The sequence below is a fragment of the Leuresthes tenuis genome, unplaced genomic scaffold, assembly GCF_036924035.1.
Source record: "Leuresthes tenuis unplaced genomic scaffold, fLeuTen1.0.hap1 SCAF_9, whole genome shotgun sequence".
Taxonomy (NCBI): domain Eukaryota; kingdom Metazoa; phylum Chordata; class Actinopteri; order Atheriniformes; family Atherinopsidae; genus Leuresthes; species Leuresthes tenuis.
This window is the reverse complement of record NW_027325363.1, coordinates 6700667-6715104: the sequence shown is the minus strand read 5'-3', so window position 1 is coordinate 6715104 and position 14438 is coordinate 6700667. Positions and strand designations below refer to the sequence as shown.

Genomic DNA, 14438 nt, shown 5'->3' with positions numbered 1-14438 from the left:
CAAACTTCCTGAATATGGCTCTCTAAAAGCTGATGGATGCTTCTGAAATCTTGAATATGACTAATTAAACCTGCAGAATACGTTTTTGCAAAAATCAATCGAAGATTAAATGACAAATGCGCAAAAACCCCTTGAATACTGAAGCGGCCATCAGACTCTGAGCACCCGTTGCTGATCCGTTTCCATGGTGCTCGGCTGCAGTTTCCCGGATGTACTCTTATCCCTATTCAACATGGCGCCGGGAAAGTGATACTTTGGCTAATGTCATACAGTTTGTCCAAAGTTAGCCCGCCCATGCTCTTCTAAGCTCAGGGAAGTTTACCAACATCCCTTGGGGGCGGCAGAAAAAGTTTTCCTGGGACTTTCTGGGTGAGTAAGCACCTTCGGTTGTAATAAATGTACTTAAAGCGTGAACTTAGAGCGCTAGCTGGTGGCGCGGCTCTTCTCCCCGTTGAGTCGCTAACAGCGGTGGCTAACGTTAGCTGTCCTCAGTTTTAGCCAGCCTGGGACTAAGATGAGATCAGCCTCGTCTATCGGTGGGTTATGTGAAGAATCCCTTACAGCCAAGAGTAAAGTTTGTTATTTGCTATGACTGACCAAGGTAAAGGGCGGCGAGTCACTTGTGAAAATAGTTTAAACGCATAAAAGCTTTATACACACAACAAAGCTAACTTTACGTGAAGGATGCGTTTCCTTGCTAAGACCCTCTAAGCTCACTGGGAAGCTTAATGACAAATCCAAGAAACAAGCTGGTTCTGGTAAAATTAGATTATTTTCTTATTGGATTTTTATGTGGAAAGCTTGCCTTCATTTTAAAGTTTAATCGTTTCCCCGTGACGACCCATGTCAAACTTCCGTTTCCACCTGTGAAACAGGGCTTGGATCGGGTGTCTGAGCCTTGTACAGTCTGGACTGACTAAGTTTCCTAGTGGAAAGAGGATATTGTCTGTCTGAGATTTGATTAAATCGCCTCTTCCTCTTGACTCCGCGTTGTTGCTCTAATAATTCGTCCATATAATTTCGCCCTTTTCTATTTTTCTTTTTAAAAACATAAGATAGTATTATATATGCTGTATACGTGTTGTCCCCCCAGCACGGGGGGTGGGGGGGTGGAAAGGAGACTTTGTGTCAGCAAGGTTGTGCGATTAGTGCTGGGCACACCACACATTCCTGGGATGCCAGAGCTGCATGGAGGGGTCACCGTTCTCACACATTATACATCATACCTAAGCAGCAACATCTACACCAAGGTCTATAAATCTGTTAATTTTATGCCACTATTACTTTGCAGTTCATGCTTTTAGAGCTTTTGTCTGCTCCTGCTCCCTTTTTCCTTCCAGTGCAACAAATCGCTTTCTCCAAGTTGTAAATCTGTCATTTTCATTTGGTCTCAATCCAAAATGTGACCAAAACAACACTATTGTGTTTGTCTTTGCTGCTAAATGCATGAAATATATGTCAAAAGACACTCACCAAAATGCAGATGGTCAAATTTATAAGTGGTTGGGTGGACAGATCTGAACAAAAGAGGCTTTCTCTTTATTTAACATGGCTTTATAAAAAGTAATTCAAGGTCAACTTTAAGGCATGTTAGAGCCTTAAAATTAAGGTGTAATTACAACAAGACGTTTGTTGTTGTTCTCTTTCATTTTCAGGCACTTGACTGAGATTAGACAATAAAGGCATTAAGCTTGGTCAGTTTAAGATATAAACTGCCAACTTCTTTGGTTGAAATGACACCTGTTGTTGGCTAGTTTTAGGTGATGTCTGTTAAAGTCATTAAAAGTATGTGTTCTGGTGTAGGTGAACTCATAAACTGACGATGAAACAGTAATACTTTGTTGTTTCAGAGGAAAGCGGAGGCATTTAAATATGTGTTTTTAGATTTCTCTGCAGGTTCTACCTGAATTATTCTTATTCAAGCACAACTAAGTAAACAACACTAAGGATTTAGTGAAAAGGCAGCCATCAGAGTAGATTATTTTAAGAGTTTTGTTCTTGATCGTCAGCCCATTTTGAAAACCTGGATTTGGATGAGGGGTGTTTATAGTAATCTCAGCTGGAAAGTGAGCCATGAAGATAGAGACAACATGGAATTGTGGGTTACTGTTGACAGACCTCTCCAGCAGGGGGCACAGCTGATGGCAGGAGGGATGTTGTCATTACTTTGATGCGAGCTGACCCAAAGGTCCTTCGTGTAGAGAGGCAAACACAGCTGCCGTTCAGACTTCTTTTGAGAGCTCCGAGCCGCTTTCACATCAGTATACTAAGGTGGCTGCTAGAGGCTGAAAGCAGTGTAAGTCAGCGGTGTGTTTGGTGGTTTTGTCTGACGTACTTATGAATAGTCAGCGTCTTACCTGTAGTGGAAAGCAGTCGGGGAGAATCTGAAGCTTTCCTAAAGATGTGAGCTAAGCTAAATGCTACATGTTATAATGGTGACACCATAAGAGCAAATCTTTAAAAATAACTCAAACCTAAATAAAATCTCACAGCAGTTGAAGCAACAGCTGTATTACTATGAATTTAGTTTCTATATCGAGCTGTTTACAGGTGTGTGGGATGTTTTTCTATTAAACAAAGACGGTAACAGCGCCTCAGAGTCGCCATTTCCTGATTATCTATTGTGTTTAAAACAAATTCTGTTTTAACAAATGGATGGTAAAAGGTTACAGCTATTGATCAGTTGACTTTTAATTTAGCTTCAGTTGCTATAATCGTCCTGCAGTCTGTCTCACAGTGATGCTCCCGTTTTGCCTTCTGCCATAAAAACAGCTCACAGCAGCACACTTCTACCACTAAAGACCAAACTGACTCTGTGTGGATGTTCAGTTCAGCTTGAGTCAACATGACAGACGGAGACAGTTTGTCAATGAGCTGTTTAGAGGAAATAAGAGTCATAATAACTTACAGAAACTTTCACATAGGTGTACCTCTGGTCCTCAGATCATGGACGGTTGCTCAGTGCAGATATCAAGAGCTGCATGAGTAGCTCCAGACCTCCCATCTGCGCCTGTGCAGGCCTTCATGATCACAAATACTCAGTCGTCCTCCACCACTAAGCCTCAGCAATATTCTCTCTTTTCTTTTAGCTTTACAGTTGGATTTAATCCTATTTCAAATTCAAGAAAGTCTAATGTTTAAAGGACAAGATTAGTCCCCCAAAAATTAAGATTAACCGACTAATCTAAAAAAGAAATCAATAGATAATTAACTTAAAATGAAATTTAGCTGTTGTCCTGATACAGAAGTGATCAGGTGCAAATATAGTGTTCGCCCTCACTGTTTTGAAACTTTTCAGGTTTGAGTTGCTTTGGTTTGTGAAAATTAGCTTTTCTTTTTTAAATCAACCCCGTTCTGAGTAGCTTTTAGCATTGTGTAAAGTTTCTGATTCTCTAAACAGAGAACGTGACGGTTTACAAGCACAGGAGCAGAGTGAAGATGGGCATGAAGTATGTGGACTGTGAGAGAAAAGGTCGAAGATATCCTGCTCTTCTAACCTTCTCTGTGGGAGATTATGGCACGATTCACACCTTTAAGCTGCTTGAAGGGTGATGTTTGTCAGATGAGGCTGCGTTTATAAATTCAGGATTTGGAAACAGAGTCTTAATGATCTAATTTTTGGTTATAATTAGCCACAAAGCACATGAACATTTAGTAAAACTTAAGCTTTGTGGCATTTCGTTTTAACTCTGGCTGGAAAACAAACATTAGACCAATAACATAAGATTTTTGGGGATATTTTTAATTAGATGCTCATTATCAGATATGAGATTATGATGTTGAAGGGAAAAAAACTCCTAAATCTGTTGAACTGTAACTTCTTAATTGATTAAAAAGTAATTAAATGTGTTTTTATTCCTCAGTTTGTTGTTATAAGTTCATCTTCGGTTACCCAAGTGTTGCAAAGCTGCATCTCAGATGGTGCAAGTAATTTTAACTGATATAAATAGTTAACTTTACATCATGTGAATGACTTTTATTCTTTTATTTCTATAACTGTATCTTACCTCCATCGTTTAGTTTTTTGTCTCCTTGCTGGTTGAGTTAATGCTGTACTGGATGAGCAGGCATGGCGATGTTAAAGGTCTCGAATTTCTCTTCTTATCAGGTTTTACAGAAAAAGATGGCATTGGCTTGAAAATGAAGATGTTGAGGTGTGGCTTAAGTGTTACGGAGAGATGGAGACGGGCGATAAGGGAGATAGTATGAAGATGGAAGGAGTGAAAGCAGAGATGAATGTGTTTGTTGGGACTGCAGAGAAGGGCAGGAGGGAGGCGATGTGCAGAGCTATCAGCTTGATTCAGCTCGTTCATACAGCCAAATATTTAGATTTATGGAGCAAATACTGCATTTTATAAAAGCCTGACTGCCATAAATCACATTAGAGATGACAAAAAAACAAGTTTCTGGGAAGAAAGCACGAAGAACTTGTTGTAAATTCATTTTCTTTCACTCATTGTCAGCTTTTACGAGCAGATTAAGACTGTTGTTTTCATTGTTTGACTTCTAACGTGTCCGGAAAGTTCATCAAACGGTTCTTATTGGGAGTTCCCTGCAGAAACGACAACGTTAACAGAAAACGGTCAAAATAACCCTGCACCACCCAAAGCCTTCAGAAAAAACTAATCAAAAGTTAAAAGTGTCTGCAGGATCAGAATAAGCTGGATTAAGTGAGCCCTGGGTGGGGCAGAGAAGGCATACGGGGGTAAAAGAAGAAACAACACACATCAGACGCTGTGTTATGATTCTCCGGTGTAACAGCCAGGGAGAGGGCCAGGCTTATTGCCTCGGAGGAAAAGAAAAATCCTCTCTGGAATGACGGCAGCAGCCAACGTCAACACAGCCCCGTAGGTGCTCAGGAACAGAGGCAAGAATAAAAAAGACATTTCATATCATAACAATAACAGGCTCTTTCAACCACGCAGTCTGAATTTTAAACACCCAAAAACTGATGCAATCATAGGAATTTGATATGCAGGGATGAAACATTTAATTTAACCAGTTTAGATGATGATCAGCCTTAAAGAAAACTAAAAATGTGAAGGTTTCTTTCTAAACTTATTAGAAAACGCCCACATGTGTCAGCCTTAACGCCATGAAAATGAAAAAAAAACGTGATGAGACTTGAAACTTTGGCTTTTATTGTAAATTACACTTTTTTAAAGATAAATCATTGGTTGCATATTGATAATTATTCCATCCTCCCTCCATCTTACTCATATATAAGATTATTTAACATAACATAATTTCCTTTTGGCATAAATAAAGTATTTTTTGTCTGTTTTTGCATCCATTTGAGCATGTTACTGTTTATTTGAAGCATTTATCTTTTGTGAACAACAGTTGATAAAGGTAAATATTAGTCATAGAATAGGGGGCTTAATGAAGTTTTGATGGCCAAAAATGATGATTAAATGTGAAAAAAGTGCCTTTATTTCCCAAAAGAACAGAGATGGGAGCTTTGTTCTTGTGTGTGCTGCTGCGGTTGCTTCAGCCTAAGCTGAAAATCATGCTTGGACCTGCATGTTCCCGGTTGCAGCGGTTTAACAACAACAATACAGAGACCTCTGGATGGTGGCAGTGTGTCGTCTCAGTTGTGCTGCTGTTGCAATGAGTTTTTGCACCACAGTAGCTGGAATACTCTGGATAACACAGGTAGGACTCAGTCTGTTGATACCAGGCGCTGTATTGTTTCTCAGGATTGGATCCGCTATCTTTTAGTACTGTACGCTACTGAGAAATCTTTTAGCTTCGAAATGTCCAAACTTTGTATTGTTATAATTGTTGTGACAATGCAGTGATAAACAGCCCATTTTTACCAGCATTTGACTGATTTTATCACAGTTTCCTCCCTCCGCTGAGTCAGATTAACCTGCTGAATGTGACACGCCTGCACCATAAACCATCATTTTAAACCTCTCGATGACTACTGAGAGGGGATGTGAGCGCATTACTTCTGTTTTTGACAGCATGACATCATTACGTAATGACAGTGCTGCTGCTGTGAGTCACATGTTTTACAGGATGCGTTTAACGGGACACTGTGTGAAAGCTGCTTGTTTTTTTGGGACACAACAGACTTTTGATGAGTAGCTGAGCACAAAGTAAAGCTGACTGGGGTTTAAATGTGTTATTGGCACATCCTAATGGCTTACAGCTGTTTATTCTTGATTTAAAGTTTAAAACTTTAAAGATTACTTGTGAGTAAAATTGGATAAAATGGGATTTTACTTGTTTCAACATGATCCAGAAAGATTTAAATCAGTTAAACTGATGAAATGTTGGTGGTTTTCTGTGTTAATGAGTAACATTCTTCATGTTGCAACATTATCAGCTCTGAATTTGTTTGATAAAATAGACTTTTGGCAGGAGAAAGTTTGAGAAACCTCCTCTACGGACACGTGGCATATTGCAATGGTTTTAAATGAATAATATGAGTAACCGACTAGCTTTTTTACCCAAAATCAGCCCAAGTATTATATTGCTATTCTTCTATCATAATGATAAACTAGCAGCATTTCTATGTGATTATTATGGGTGTTTTGCCATTTCATCTGAAAGGTGCATGAAATGTGTTTATATTTACAAGATTAGAGCTAAAAAACACTCGTCTTTGTCGGCCATCACTGCACCAAAAAGTTGTTTTTTGCATAATTTCAATGTTCCCAGTAAAGTCAGAAGTCTTTACTGAGATCCTGAACATTAATGCCTCCCATGCACAAGTTTTAAGTCACTGACAATAGATTTTGTAAAGACTCGAGAGCTTGCAGGGTCACTATTTTTAAGACCATTTGATTTTTCTGAGATTATTTCCCAGCATGCACCTGGTGAGGATTTCTAACAAAGTCGACCGATTAGCAGCTTTTAGCCACAGCTGTGTTTTTAAGTGACGGCTGCATAGACGGTGGACACGACACGGTCCAGTCGAAGCGTCCTTCCTTTTTTTGCCTCATCGTCATGGTAACTGTCAGCCACAGCTTCCAGATTGTACCGACGGGGATCCCTCTGCTGCGTTGCCTTCGTGAAACGTGGGAACTGCAGCAACTTGTTTGACGTACACGCTGTTAACGTGATGCCCAGCGAACATGTGGCGCTGACACAGTTTGGTTATTTGTCCCGTTTGAGAGAGATAAATGCTGCCAGATTGGTCAGTATTGTCAGCCACGCTTCAGAAGTGGACATCTCCCAGTGGGGAGCCCATAAAGTATCCCACACAGTGGTTCACGTCAACATGGCGACTTCCCGGCCATCTGACCTGTGTTTTACTGGCCGTCACACTGCAAATATCCAGATGTGCAGCCCACTGTGACGGCCTGGTGTCTCGGCTGGTGGTTCTATCGTTTACCGCTGCCTGTCGTGGTTAAACACGAGCTATAAGGCGCATATTTGATCAAATGTATTAAACTTGGATCCAAACCGATATAACTTTTGTTGCACTTTACTTTTCAAATTTTAAGTTTAAAAATTGTAATTTCAGACGTTTGAAATGAACAAACGTTGTGGCCCTGAGGGGGCTCCATATGTTTCTGTGAGGTGACCTCAACACCGTCCCGTTCATCCTGAAAGTTGTGCTGCTGGTTTGCTCGTGAACTCCATCCTGACTCGTCAGAAATAGTTCTCTGAATCAGCCAGAACATTCAGAGCCAGCGCCGGTCCCCTTTGGGCCTGTTCAGAGTCAAAATGTCTCCCGTTCATTGTGTGTTTTTGTTGGGAAATACGTGTGTGTGAGCTACCCTGTGTGTCGTTACACCGCCGTCTTTATCATTGACCTTTCCACATTCCACAACCTGCCTTTGGAAGTCGGCCCTGATTGGCCGAAACACTGCATGCTTTGTTTGAACTTAGCCTCGTGATTGGCTCTGATGCGTTGAGTCGACAGCTTCCTCCTGTATTTTTACACTCAAAGGAATCTCAGCAGGCCTTTTCCTTATTGAGGCTGACACTTTATGATCTGTTTGGGCTGATTTAGCTAAGGAGCTCTTTTCATAACGCTGATCTCAGCCTTTAGATGTTAGATTATTGTTATCTGATGAAGATTGAAAAAGACCATGCAAGAGTATAAAGATTTTAAAATCTTTCAGTTAACCATTTCCATACGTTAAACATCTTCAATTATTTTAACTTGGTAAGAAGTCATTTTTAAAAACTTGTATATCTTTCTAGAAATTAGCGTTAATCACTTATTACAAACTAAGAATGCTGTTAAGTTAAAGCGGGACACCGTCAAAGATCTGTTTTTTATTCCTCATAGCATCAGTTTGAGCATCATGTAAGTAGTGATTAAAACAGACGGAGCCAACACGGCTCCTTGGGAAACATTGGCCACATTTCTGACTGTGTTTTGTTATTTGGCCTTGACTCACTATCTGTGTGCGTCCTCAGTTTGGTGACAGATCTGTTTATATTAGCGGGCAGGCATGGTATTTCACAGCAGCACGTCCCGATCAGACAAGCGGTCTAATTTCAGTCGTACTGTCAGAGCTTGTTGTGTGAGAGTGAGTCATATTGGCAGGAATACGCAACCCTCTCATTAACATAAATGACTGACTGGAGGTGAAATGAAAGTGTCGCACTTGATGGTTCAGAGAGTAAATGATTGCTCCCTGTGCACATTATTATTTATTATTATTATTATTATCAACACCACGCAGATGTAGAATAAATGTAGTAATAGCTTGTCTGCTTTTATTTTTATTAGCTCATATTTTACTCCAAGGATGTTGTTTAGAAATACAAGAAAGCTATTTATTTTGACTAAGTTTCTGGTTTTTATGTCGCTGTAGTTTATGGGCTGTTAGCAGCACATAAAGACACAACCATGGGCTTTGAATGAGTGTTTTTAAGACTAAAACATCACTTTTTAACCCAGAAAAACCAACTTTGGTTTGCTATTTTCTCACGAAAATACAGCATATGTAATAAGATGGTGTGTCTGCTTTAATGGGCCATCTTTGACATCTAGTTTACCATAAAAATAGAGACTATGTTGTTTTTCTGCTGCATGTGTCGCCTGTAGTTTTTGGGCTGTTAGTAGGACACTTAAAACTTTTAGATTATACGAACCTGAATTGTTCACCCTGCTCCGCTACTGTTTAAAATAAATGAATAAATAAATAAATATAGAATATAGTTGCAGGCTTCAAATCAAGCTGGGAACAGGAAGTCCAGTGGTCACGTGACCGCGCAGGTAACAACACACCTGCGACGGCAGGTTTTGTTTCTCTGACAAGGAGGAAAGGCGTGACTTTGTGTGATTTATGACCCGTGGTTGACACGACATATATTGCTGTGAATAGACCCGCGCTAATCTGTGTCTGGTCGTGCGCGCGCGCGCGCTTGTGTGTCGGTGACGTCATGAAACTGGGCCGCGCTTTGCTGAAACCGTAGGAATGCGACACACTTCGTATTTACAAGCTCGAAGCCGCGGCACTGGTCCGTGTCCAGGGTGTTTATCTTACGCTGTCGTTCGTTTTTTACATCCGTGTCCGTGTCACGTTGGTTTATAAAGACGAGCCGAAGGTTGAAGAGAGTTTAATTTTTTCCACGGAAACAACTTTGTTGCTGCAGGGAGCCTGTCTCTCCCCCGCCTCGTCCTCCGCTGCGTTTCCGACATGAGATCAGGTGGATTGTGCGTCGCCGCTGGCTGGAGACTTACCTGCGGTTAGAAGTGAGTACTCCCGACCTTTTGTCGTGTGGAAAGCGAGTTAAGAGTTGTCCGTGGACGGTGCAACTTCCCACGGGGTTGTTGGGACCGAGCTGTTCCCACAACAAAAACCTCCGTTGTTTAAAAACTCACTGCGTGGATTAACTGTGAGTCAGAGAAAAGGAATAATAACTTTATTGTTTGCTCAGAGTGGAGGGGGTCTCCGAAACCTGTTACTCATATCAGTGACTGTCAAGGCAGCTGTTGGACTCCCCCATCCTGTCATCTGGCTTTCTTTGCACAAGTGTTGGTGACACATGGAGAGATCTGGGAGGGGTGATGGTCATTTGTGGTGTCTGCTGTGTTTAAACTTACTTTGAGGATGAGTTATCCTGCTCTTCCGTGCAGAAAGTTAGTTTAGTATCACTCAACACAAGTAGCTTCTGGTTTCATGTATGCACAGACAGAATGGAGGTTAACTTCCTGCTCATTCATTCCTGAGTTAAATCATATTTGTATGTGCTCTAATTAGATAATAGACACTTATTGTTGCCTGTCACCTGGTAGGTAGAACTTGAGTTTAACGCCCTTTTTTATAGTTTTAATAGTTTTACAGGACAGTTATATGTAAATAAGTTCCCTCTGTTGGTGTTGTGAACAAACTGGTGTTAGTTGGAGCACTCAGGAGCTCCAAGGTCAGCCAGTGTGCAGTTTGTTTGCACAGCACTTTATAAATCTGGGAAACGCTGGGAGAGAGGTGCTGTCCTGTGTGTGTTAGCAGCACCAGGAGAACAGGCTATTAATTATCACCTCTGATTCAGCAACAGCACGCTAATGCAAGTGTTTCTGTGTCATTGAACAGTTTGGGTTTATTTCACCTTGTTTAGCAGGTTTGTAGCATATAGAATATATATAAAAAGATTGACAGATTATGAAAACAACAGCACACAAAGGAGGCTTTAACTTTCTGTGAGAAACTTCTTGTTTTCTGTGCCTACTGGTCATCGTTTAGAGACTGTTTGATGCCTTAATTCTTGACATGTGGTCAGCATGAGTTCATCTGTTCTTTAATTAAACTAAAAAATAGTTTTTAGGTTAGATAAGACTCAGATTATCCCCCCCTTCCCTTTTTTTTCACACACTCAGGACAGACGAGGGATTGAATCAGAGTTTTGATGCAGTCTGATGGTGTCTTTAGCTTGGCAGCTTTTTAAAATTAGACTAATTCTAATCTTAAAGAATCGGATTTGATTAGATTGTGACTGGCTTGAGTTGGACTGTATCTTTTAAGTCCTTGAGATGTTTGTCATGATTTAAAAAAAAAAGTTTACCTGAATATTTAGCAGAAAGAAAAATGGCTGCTCAAGTTATAATAAAAGTCTTTGTCATCATTTGCTTTTATGTTAAAGGGAATATCTGCTCAGTATGAGCTAAACCGGATGATCTTGACAGATTCACCTTTAACTTCCAGTGTATTTTGATATTGATCAGCTGCACACAAACAGGTCTGCTTTCTCAACCCTCGACTGTTGTTGTTGTTGTTGTTGTGCTGCAGACAGAAAATCATTAGCTTCACCCTGAAGAGGCATTTTCAGACCATAGCATCTTTAGTTTTACCCAAACTTTAGTCAAGAAGGATCTAATGTGATAAGATGCTTATTTAGATAAGAATGATTGGTGCTAACATCCCTTTATTGATGATACATTTGGTTAGAAAGACTTCCTGGCTCGGTCAGATTTAATTATTCAACAAGTTTTGAAGGCATCAAACATTTCATCCGTGTTGATTACAAACTGAAATATGTTTATATGTCAGAAGCTCCACTAAAATGTCTCCGTACACCAAAAGGCTTCATGGGACACGGAAGATCATATTTGTAAAATCTAAAATCTCCATCACTGTTAAACAAATATTTGTGTTGTCAGACCTCATGGTGCATTCAAATGCACCTCACAAAGTCAGGTTTTTTTTTTGTTTAGGTGACAACAAGGTTGTTTCTTTACGACTTCACAAACTTTACATTTAGATGTTGAAATTTGTTCAGAACTGAAATCAATGAAGCATTTAAGCATCAATTAGTATTTTTAAATATAATTACTTGTAAATAATATGAAATTATTCTCATTATTAAACTGATACTACTACTATTAACTAATCTGAGCTCTTTAGGTTGTAAATAAAGTCCAGGTTTAAGCACTTTTTTACCTTTCTTTTTACCTTTACTGTCTTATGTTCCTTTAAATACGTCAGTGATGCAGATTTATCCCAAATCTGGAGCCTTTCTGTGTTTGATGAATGGCCTCCTGGCCGAGGTTGGACCAAGGAGACGCCAGCGTTTAGATGTAACTGAACGGGAAAGTTATTGAGTGATAAGTGAAGTTGACTTGCATCAAATGCTAGAATGAAAAACAGCCCCTATCATTACAATGATTAATGGTGTCTCTCGGGGTGCAGACCACCCATGTACAACACTTGAATCAGGCCAGAAGACAGCAGTCTCAGCCAGAGCTCATCAGCCGGGCTCCTAGCCACTGAGCAGACAGGCTTTCTCACTGTTCATTCAGGCATACATGAGCGGCAGTGGAGCAACGCAAGGAGGGAGAGGTTGGATTTAGGAGGCCGAAGGGGAAATGTGGGAGGAGGTTTGGAAACAATCGGATGGGAAAGAGGAGCAGAGAGTTGTGGTTGTAGACATGGACAGAGTGAGCTACTGTAATCACTGTTTGACGTCCACTCAAAGATCAATCTTTCTGAAGCCTGGTTCCCTTGACAGAAGATAGTTTAATCTGTTTGAAACCAGTGGACCTTTTTCCTCTTGTTTTTTAATCTTTGAGCTTTATGTATGAAACGAATGCACTTTTTAACACGAAGATCAATAATTATGTAGGTTTATGTGGTTCATGAACAGGTGTGACTATTCTGATACTGGAAAATATCCAAATGTTCTACTTTATTTATTACTTTTTTTTAAGGCGTACACGAAAAACATGAATTTAGATTTATTATAGTAAACAGCAGCATAAAAGCCACATATAAATATAAATAAGAGTGTAAAACAAGCACTATAAGAAAGTAATAAGCAACAGGTGTATGGTGAATTGACACTATAATTATGTGGTATTATTGCATGTATTGTTGTTACGTTACATGAGACATCAGTTTTTAGGCAGAGCGCCTATTAGGACGGCTCTATGTGTGTCTGTACGTTTAGATGGATTTGAAATCTTTTAACATAATTTATCGCGGAGGTTAGTTAAGTTATGTTGCTTTGCAGCGCAGACTCAACCCTACAGCACTCTTTGCATCCATCTGTCCATCATCCTCCACTTACCGAAGGTCATGTCGCAGAGGCTTCAGGTTCAGCAGAGAAACCCAGGGATCCCGAGGCGTTCCCAGGTCAGAGGGGACATGAAATCCCTCCACCGAGGCCTGATCCCCCGTCTCCTCCCAGTTGAACGTGCCTGGAACTTGCCCCCTAAATCCAGAGCATTTCCAAAGACACGATGATCCACTTTGATGGTCAAGCTCTTCTCCCTCTGCTGGTTCAGGCGTCTCGTTTCTTTATTTCCACACTCTGCTCTCGGTCTTAAAATCGTCCAAACTTCATCCTGAAAACTTCTAGCTGCTCTGTGCTGGAAACGGCTGTGATTGTTACACACGATTAGCTTAGAGCACACATTTTAATTATTGAACCATCGTGTCCGTTTCACTGCAGGAATTAAAACGATTTAAGCCTAAACTTCCTTTATAACTCAGAGGAGTCTGGATCCATACGTGGATCGGGACATCAGTCAGATATCTAATCTGTAAATCAGATCAATATTGGAGCCTGATACTGATATTGGATCAGATTGGCCCCACAGGTATTGATTTTCTAATATTTTGAAAGCTATGATGGACTAAAATGAAAATGCACTTCTTTACCTCTGATGCACCCGCTGCTTCCTGTCAGCTAACAGATTTAGGCAAAGCTACAATAAACACTGCAGTATTATCGTCTTTTTCTGTGGTAACGAACCAGTTTTACTGAGAAACTGTAGAAATCTTAAGAGGTCACCTTCGGTATTCATGTATAAATTAAACAGGAGGGAAACTTGAACATAATTTTGACTCTTTAAGATTTCAGTTTTGGTCACCGGTCTCCTTGGTGACTAATAATTGGTATCGGTCCTGAAAAGGCGGTGCTGGTCACTTCCTACTTTGTCATCAGCTTGCTGTTTGTCATTACTTTAAATCTTATCATTTGTTGGCTCAGGACAGCGGCAGTAAAATCCTGTTTTTCACCCCCACTCTTCTGGCTCAGACTTCCAGATCTTTCCACATTCGCCGAAGCCGTTTCTCTGGGTTTTAAATGCTCATCGAGCTTTGATTTAAGAGCTCATCTGTGAATATGTGACGTTCTGTGTCATCAAATGACTCTTTAGCTAACTGTTCCTAATGTTCGAATTGCAGGATAAATGTTTATTTCTTTGGTTTGGATGGTTTGAAGCTCTGTTTTGATGTAGAAATAGTTTATTATATGTACTTTTGGATATTTTTTTGACCGCTACACATGAAGAATATGGTTGTAAACAGTAACCATACGTCTAATATAAAAAGTTTATTTTATTAATAAGAATATTGCTTTTGTTGTGTGGTCTTTATGAAAGCTCTGCCAACGCTGCTTGAAGGATAACTGTTGCAGTCTGGGAGTTATTCAGTCTCTGATGATGCAGATTTGAAGTAAATGACGTGTTTTCCCCCTTAAAGTTTGTGTTGAATTTAATGTGAATGATGTTGGCTTGTAGCCCACTC

At 40.2% G+C, this 14438-nt stretch overlaps 1 protein-coding gene across 2 annotated transcripts in view; it reads left to right on the top strand.

The window, feature by feature from the left end:
* Positions 1–226: 226 nt before the first annotated feature.
* Positions 227–14438, top strand: part of pak4 (p21 protein (Cdc42/Rac)-activated kinase 4) — a 32676-nt gene continuing 18464 nt past the window's right edge. Inside the window, exon 1 of one of the 2 annotated variants that reach the window (XM_072392062.1) lies at positions 227–369. The gene's annotated coding sequence lies outside the window, so the exon portion shown is untranslated. Of the gene's footprint in view, positions 370–9395; positions 9668–14438 lie in introns of those variants that run through there. The other variant, XM_072392063.1, reaches the window with a different exon arrangement.